We start from the raw sequence: 8970 nt of genomic DNA on the forward strand, positions 1-8970 counted from the left end.
CTTCCAGGGTTGTTGGAGGTCTGAGTCAGAATGGCAGGGAGGGAGTTGTCACCACTCTGAATTTGGTCAGAGGAACATGAGACGGTCGGACCAGGAGTATGTCACAGGAATTTGGGGTTTCATGGCTTCGTACGCTCATTGTCAGGATAAGCCCAGAAGTTTGAAAGGGCACCCTTGCCGGGAGGAGTTCTAAGACGTGGTAAATCTGGAGACCCAAGAAAATTGAGTCTGTGTCAGGGAAACCAAGTCTTCATTGGGCCTGATGTGGGCAGGGAAAGGATGACAAGAGAGCCTGGCATAGAGCAGACCCAGGAAGTATCTGCCCAGTGACTGAACCACAGGTGTTGAGTCCGAGCAGCTGGTGGCAACTTTCTGACATGAGATGCTGAGGAAAATTTTCAGGCTTGGCTCTGTGGGAAAAGCTGTAATTTAGGACTGACCTGCGGGGGTGCAGATGAGCAAGTAGAAGTCAGTGTGCGTGTGGGAGTCCTGGTGTGGGAAGTGAGAAAAGAACCTGGACTTGAAATCACTTAAGTGGCCCTGAATTGAGGCTGGGCACCAGAGAACAGTCTGGGTGCATCCAGCTCTGGACAATCTGATAGCAGGGGAGCCTGCTGACCTCAGGCCTGGGCAAGGGACACCCCTGCTCAACCTGGGATCAGCAGAATCCAGGCAGCCCCACAGCACCGTGCTCGGTGGGTTCACACTTGGTGGGCCAGGAAGCAGGCCTCCATAAGTGGCCCAGCACTGCCCCCTGGTGGTACACCCCATCAAGCGCACACTGACTTAAAAGAATCCCTTCAGGAGCCTTCTTTATTTACAACTTGGTGGATGCTCTCGGCCTTTGAGCTTTGGGACTAATTATGCTAACCTACATGGGCCCAATCCTGCTGTGATGTGAGAATAATAATCGGGAAAAAAATGTACTTTGTGCCTCTGTTTCCACCAACTGTCTAATCCAGTTAGCCCTAAGAAATTCCCACTTAGTAGACGTTTGAGTGTGCATGCTCAGTCGTATCCAACTGTTTGCGATCCCATGGAGTGACCCACCAGGCTCCTCTCTTCATGGGATTCTCCAGGCAAGAATACTGGAGTGGGTTGCCATCCACTTCTCCAGGGGATCTTCCCAATCCAGGGGTTCTTCCCAATCCAGGGGTTGAACTCGTGTCTCCTGCATCTCCTGCACTGGTAGGCAATTCTTTACCCCTGAGCCACCTGGGAAGAGTAAATGCTTAGTATGTGTTCACAGGCATTGTGCTAGATCCTTTACAGGCATCAAACTAACTTGTAATTGCTAGGAGAGGTGCTCTAATTATTCACATGTGACAGATGCGTGAGCTGGTACTAAAAGAGAGGTCTCACTCTTGCTGCAAAGGGGTGACCTTCAGTTCTGAGTGCCACCAACCTGTTAGCAACAGAACCCCCCGGCCCCACCCATAACAGTGGGAGTGAGAGTGGAGAATGGAATGGGTGAGGGCACTTCTGTCTTATGTTTAATTAACATATTTTTATGATGAATATGTGTTATTTTTCTATATATTTTAAAATTAGGCTAAATTCTGGGTGTCCCATGATGAAGGGATGTGGCCCGTCTCACATATCCAGATGAAGACAGCCAGGAAGGAGGGGCAGGAAAAGGAAGCAGGCTCTTTCACCCTGAGAGGCAGGGATCCAGACGAGTTTGGTAGCTGAAGAGTTGGGGGGGTAGTTTATTCTGTGTGCATTTCCGGAGTGCAGACCTGGGGCCAGGGGAGCAGCGCTCTCAAGGCAGGGTTCAGCCGCATGTCCAAGCATGTTACTAGCCAGAAAGGGCTGCCGCATGGGTGAAAATGGTGGCCTGTGGAGATGAGACATCTCTGGAAGACGCTGACTGGAGGCCACCGGGGAGTTTATACAGGAGACTTGTTGGTTGGGCAGGGGGAGACTCTTTAGAAGGTGGGCCCTCAGTTCCAAAGCCTCTGCTGTCTATCTGTCCCCCGACCTGCCTTCTCCCCACTGGGCAGGAGTGTGTGTTCTCACCTGTAGGTGGCAGCCTTGACTCAGTAGGGGCCCAGCCTGCTCCATGCAGGGGTTCTTACCTTTGGCCCTGTATCTTCCCAAGGAGAAGGGGATGCCAGAGGATGAGATGGTTGGATGGCATCACCAACTCAATGGACATGGGTTTGGGTGGACTCTGGGAGTTGGTGATGGACAGGGAGGCCTGGCGTGCTGCAGTCCATGGGGTTGCAAAGAGTTGAACATGACTGAGCGAATGAACTGAACTGAACTGAACTCACCTGAGAGTGTTTACGAACTCCTGATGCCTGGAGAGTGAGAGGTGAAAGAGGGGGAGGACTGCACCCCAGAGTGTGATGAAGTTGGTTTGGGTGTGGCCTGGGCAGTCGTAGAGCTCCCCGGTGGTTCTAGAGGGAGTGACTGAGCTGTGACTCTGTCATTTCTGTGGGGTCCGTGGCCCGCTTTTTTCACCTTCTATGCTCTCAGTCTTCTGCAGGGGGTGCCTGGACACACAGGAGGAAACTGGGAGCATCAGGAGAGGTGTCACAAAAAGCTGGAAAGAATACAAGCTCATTAGAAGGGAGAAAATACTCCCCTGAAACATGGGTAGAGAGGAGACAGGAGCCCACACAGCACCCAGGAGGGAGCAGCAGGCATTGCATTCCCTCAGGAAATAAGTTCAGTCAGGCCCTGCAGAGGGCAAGCAGTCCTCTAGAATCCTCCGGAGGACAGGATTAGGGAGGTTAGACTGGTCTTCTGTAGCAGGGGCTTTGGCTTCTGGCCAAGTGGTGGCATTCCTGGGATTCAGGCTTCTTTGGGGACCTGGCAGAAGTGCATCCACAGGGAGGTTGAGGGTCTCCTGAGACAGAGATTAGCCTGAGGGGAACTGGGCTCCTGCTGTGACGGTGAACTGACCCAAGCGCCTGCCCTCAGCTCTGCTCCAGCCCAGCATTGGTATCCACAGAGAAGGGGCCCTCCATTCATCACAGCACACACAGCTCTTTCTATAGCGCCCAGGTCACTGGGGAAAACCACGCTGCTCTGGCCAGGGTGGGACGAGGGTGAGGCAAGTCCATGTCAAACTTAAGGAGGCAACAAAAGACTCAATCATTAGTAAGACTGGTGAGATTTGACCAATATTTTCAAAATCAGAGTTGATGCAAAAGAATGCGTGATGGACAAAATATCAAGATTTTGAATTAAGATGGGATGGGATTAGTGGGTTTTCCTTTTGCCCTAATTCCATTGTGGCATGGCTCTGCTCTGGACTCTCCACCAAAGCGCAGGCAAAGGGCAGAGGGGTATCTTCTCCCACTTTCCACCTGCACTTGGCCTGAGTCACCCATCAGCTCTGGCACCTAGAGAACTTCAGATCTTTGGTCCTGCTGGGAACTGTGGCGGTGGGCAGAGCAGTGGTGCCACCTAGCGGGAGACTCAGGCAGAGCACCAGAGGGCTTGTTACACATGTGGAAGACGTGGCTTGTGGACTTGGGGCAGTGGAAGTGGGCAGCCAGGGGCTTGGGAACAGATAGACTAGGGGGTGTTGAGCAGCGTTGCTGAGATGCTGTTAGTTCTTAGGGTACGCTTCCCTGGTGACTCAGCTGGTAGAGAACCTGCCTGCAATGCGGGAGACCTGGGTTTGATCCCTGGGTTGGGAAGATCCCTGGAGAAGGGAAAGGCTACCCACTCCAGTATTCAGGCCTGGAGAATTCCATGGACTGTATAGTCCACGGGGTCACAAAGAGTCGGACACAACTGAGCGACTTTCACTTCACTTCGCCTCTAGGGCAGTGTGTTCCCATCACATAGTACCAGGAATCTAGATCATTACAATCAACAGGGGAGCCTGAGATGTATACCCCCAAGCTCCAGCTCGGTTAGGAAGCTTGTGATTGCTCCAATGGCTCATTTTCCAGGTAAGGACTCAAAACCTCGAGAATGAGCAGCCCATGATGGTGAAAGAAACTGGAAGCCACCTTAAGACTGGAATTTGAATTTTCTTACTCCTAGTTCTCATCCTAGTTCTTCTATTGACTAAACTCTCTGTTTGAAATAAAAAGATATTGAGGCAGGAACTGTGATTCAAAGATAAGGAAGACAGTAAGTCCCAGCTCCGTAGGAGAGTAGAAGAAATAAAAACGGGTCCCTGGAAATGTATGGTAAGTCTTAGGTTGTGACTGCTGGTGAGTGCAGAGGACCAAGGGGGCCTGAGATATGTTTGGATTTCAACACTTGGAGGTGGCCTTGTGGGAGGTGGCCAGGCAGAAGGAGCATGTCTGTGGGCATTTGGCGCATAGGTGAGCTGTTGTCGCAGGGGTATGTGCTCAGCTGGAGGCAGAGGGGACTGTTGATGGCGTCTGAGCAGAGCGGTGACAGATCAGAGTCGTGTTTTGAATAAGATGACTCGGGAGGATGAAGCCGTCTCAGGTAATTTGTGTGGACTTGGCTATGCTTTTGGTTGCCTTGAACCCGATCCTCTTTTGGCCAGATAGCCTGAGAGGACCTCAGAGCCCACGTCCTCACATTACCAGCCTTCAGAGCCCAGGAGGGGTTTCTTTACAACCATGAAAGGCAGGAGGAAACCTGTCAAAATTGCCTCATGCTTTCACTGTGATGATTAATATTCAAACTGTCTTTTTATCTCAGGAGCCCGGGATGATTTAAAGCATGGAACTGCTATTAATATTTCCTTATGGAGACGGCTCAAGTGCAAAAGAAAAAGCCTGTGTTCATCGTCAAGCCCATATTCCAGACAGTAAAACAAAGGCAGTAGCAGACTGCTCAGGATTCAAGGCAGCACAGGTCGAGCAGGTGTGAGCCGAGTGTCAGCGCCCAGCCACGCAGGCAGGGGCCACGGTCCTGCGACCAGAGTTGGGAATTTAAATCCCTGCATGTGGAGCTGTCTGGGGCTCCTTGTGGCCGACAGGACTGATTCTAGGTGTGGGCGCAGCCCATTGGTGCTGCCGCTGTGACCCTCTCCAGGGGGACACAGAGGAAGGGGGAGAAGTGGTGGGAGACGCTATTTTAAGGCTCCCTGCGATCGCATCAGGACTAGCTGACCCTCCAGGGGGCTTGGCCCCTTTCCGGCTGGGTCCTCAGGACCATGGGCTGCTTGCTCTTGGCCATGGGAGGTTGATTGTGGCCACATCACACTGACTCAATGTGTGTCTATGGGCCACTCATGACACTACACCCAGGACCTTCTGTGGTCTGGATTCACTGTGGGACTGAAGGCAAGTCACTTAAACTGAGAAAAACTCATGTCCTTTAGTCTACTTCCAAAAAGGACCACCCCATCTTTGCTGGCTTGTAGGCTGGTGTAGGAATGACCTGCGAGTGCCCTTGAGAAAGAGCCTAAATGGTGTCTGGCCACCGCAGGCATGCTCCCCTCATCACCATGTTGGGCTCCCCAGTGTGAGCAGTGGGGTGAGTGGTGCGAAGGGGCTGACTTGTCTCTGCCTCCTGGACTTTACTTGGTGGGCGTCTCAAGCAAGCCTGGGAGTGGAAGGGAGACAGAAGGAGATGTTAGGTTTCTGGCCTAGGACCCTTATGCGAAAGGCTGACTCCGGTCCCTGGGCCTGAGGCCAGAAAGCCCCCAAAATAAACGCCCCTGTAAATGCCTTGCTCCCAGTCTCTGCACCTGTTGCCCAGGGGACAGAGACCTCAGACCCAAAATAGGCACAGCTGCCACGGCTGCTAATCCTGCCCCGGGCTGAGGCTGCGCCATATTTGGGAATGTTTGTCCCTCCACCGGCTGGCCCTCCCCACTCGGCCCCGGGAGCTCAGAGCAAGGGGTCTCTCTCTACATGGTCCTGATCTGGCTTTCTTGGAGACTTCTGTTGGCCCATTTCCCGTTCCTGGGCATGGAGTAGGCAGTGGGTGAACACAGGTGGATGAGTCAGTGTGAGACCTCAGGCCTGAGATGGCAGCAGCATTGGAGCCTGGGGAGGTGCTGCCTCTGCCCCAGGCGGTCTTCACACCTTGCTCCCCACCACGCCCCACACCCCCTTCCAGGGCCTCCTCGGTGATGCTTGACTCTCTACCCAGGTTTCTGAGCCAGTGTGAACTGCAAACAGCCGTGCCCACACCTGCTGTTTTGGGAAGCCAAGAAATTCATGTGCATGGTTAGGATTGTTGACAGATTTGTAAAGAACAGCTTCTGGGTTATTATTATGTCTTTACTACTGATAGGAGAGGCAGAAAGTCAGAAGAACCAGTTCTCCCCAAGGGTACACTGAGTCCCCCCGTTTCCCCCTCTTACCAGGAGTTGAGTTCAGCCGTGCGTGGAGTGCCTGCTGCGTGCAGAGCACTGTGCTCACTGCTAAAGGAACTGCCTCTCTGTTGGTTTCTGACTGTGAAACATTTCACCCTGTCACCTTCCTCGGCTCCCTGCTACCTCTGTGGTTTGCTTTGTTTCCCATCACCTTTGAGTACTCCTATTTCCTTGACTGTTCTTGAGGCTCTGACTCATTTACTCTGTATCTCTGGGTCACTGGGTAACCCTCTGCTGACGACAATGGTCCATTTTCTTTACCTGAGCTGCCCCTTCTCTCTGCAGGCTGGCGTCAGGGGTCTTGATGAAGGCAGCCTGAGGGTGTCTAGCACCCGCTCCCCTGCTCCTCCTTGGGGCTCTGAGGACCACCTCTTGTTTGATAAAACATGGAGAAGGCCCTCGGATGCCCAGGCTTCTTGCTCCTCACTGCCATGGAAAGCATGACACATCTTAGCTAAAAATAATCGGTACCATCCTGGGTCCCGGCTGCTGCACCATGGGCTTGAGGGCCTCCGGAACGTCTAGGCCTTGCTCAGGGTAACCGGACCGTGGCTGGGCCCCAGCAAGCAGCCTCAGGAGAGCTCAGCCTCAGCTGTTTTTAGCAGTGGGATTATTGGGAGGGGTAGAAATAGACCTCCACCTTCTGGGAGGCTTCCTCAGCCCACATTCCCAGGCACACTTTGCTTTATTAAAGCTTTCAGCTGTCGCAGGGACCAGGCGTGGAGAAAGGGTTGGGAGGAGGGGGGAGGCGGCCTTGTCCAGCAGGAGGAGGAGGCTGCAGAGCACTGCCAATTGTCCGCCTTCCCCTCCCACCCCTGCCATGAGGACATGTGGCTCTTATTAGAAGCTGAGTCCCTTACACGTTGTGAGGAAGGGGGCCCCCTGACCATCATAAATCAGGATCTCTTCACTTCCAAATAAAGCAGTCTGCCATCCTAGCCCACAGTCCCTTTAGAGCTGACAGATGTATTTTTTAAATCCTGTGTTGATCATGTATTTCTTGTGTAATTAAAAAATTATAAAAGGTAATAAAAAATAGAAATCTACTGCCAAAAGATTTGGCTCAGTAAAGACTTCAGAAAGTTTTCTGGATAGTGTAAGAATTACAGGGGGAGAATGAATAAATTCTATGTTCAAGTACCAGGAAAAAAATAATAAAAGGTGAGGCTATCTATGAAAAGGAAAAGTAACTTGAAATGGCTCTTAATCTGAAGGTGGTGGGATTCCACCCAGAGAACTTAGCCTGAAGGGGGGACCCTCACCATTTTTTGCCACTCTGTTTTGGGGCTCACGTGCAAAAGGACCAAGCGATATTGCAGATGAGCTAAAGGTCACCGAGTTCCTAGGGACTTGGCCTGTCTGAGGGGAGACTCTCTTAAGACAGAGTGGGCCGGGCTGATGGGACAAGAAGAGTCAGAGTGGAGGCCTGGAGGAACTTAACAGAAATGGTAACAGTCAAAAGGAAAAAAATGTGTGTGCCATGTGTTTATCTGTCCAGCTATGACGGACTCTCACCCTCAAGCCCGCCGCCTCGAGGTCCTTGTCACGTTTGTTTCCCAGCTGCTCAGGGAGGGGTGTTTTGTAGTGCAGGGGAGTTTGGGCGCTAGGGAGAATCCCAGTTCTAGAGGCCAGTGTGACCTTAAGCTCATTACCCTGTGGTTCCGTTTCTTCCTCTGTGAAGCAGGGCCAACAGCCTCGATTTGTCCTCACTGGGTCAACCGGGGATGGAGTTCAGGGGACAGGCTCGAGTCCACCGTCCCCCTCTCTGCTCCCAGACTCAACTCCCCCTGCTCCCACGTGGGGCACGGCTGGGGCTTATTTGGAATGAGGTTCATGCTTTCCTTTCTCTCTGCAGTAATAGGGCTTATATTTTCTATAGTCATGGGCATCCTTTGCTTTGTGGAATAAACGAACACTGGCACAGTTGATCACAATATTAACAGAAAATGAATGTTACCATTTTGTTGTTGTTCGTTGCTCAGTTGTGTCCGACTCTTTGTGACCCCACGGACTGCAGCACACCAGGCTTCCCCATCCTTCATCATCTCCCGGAATTTCCTCAAACTCATGTCCATTGAGTCAGTGATGCCATCCAACCATCTCTTCTTCTGTCATCCCCTTCTCCCCCTGCCTTCAATCTTTACCAACATCAGGGTCTTTTCTAATGAGTCGGCTCTTTGCATCAAGTGGCCAATGTATCGGAGCTTCAGCTTCAGCATCAGTCCTTCCAATGAATATTCAGGACTGATTTCCTTTAGGATTGACTGGTTGTATCTCCTTGCAGTCCAGGGAACTCTGAAGAGTCTTCTCCAACACCATGGTTAAAAAGCATCAATTCTTCGGGACTCAGCTTTCTTTCCAATTGATTATTTTATTTTATTTTATTTATCTTTAAAAATAAATTTATTTCTTTTAATTGGAGGTTAATTACTTTACAATATTGTATTGGTTTTGCCATAGATCAACATGAATCCGCCACAGGTATACACGGGCTCAGCTTTCTTTATGGTCCAACTCTCACATCCATACATGACTACTGGAAAAACCACAGCTTTGACTATACGGGCCTTTGTTGGCAAAGTAATGTCCCTCACCAAATCAGAGCCTAACTGGAAAGTTACGGATTCCTTCCAGAACCCACCTGCTCACCTTCTTCGTGTGAAATGTTGCGCTGTCAGTGTGTGGGCGTGGCAGGTCCTACA

This window comes from Bos taurus, chromosome 19, assembly GCF_002263795.3.
Source record: "Bos taurus isolate L1 Dominette 01449 registration number 42190680 breed Hereford chromosome 19, ARS-UCD2.0, whole genome shotgun sequence".
NCBI lineage: Eukaryota > Metazoa > Chordata > Mammalia > Artiodactyla > Bovidae > Bos > Bos taurus.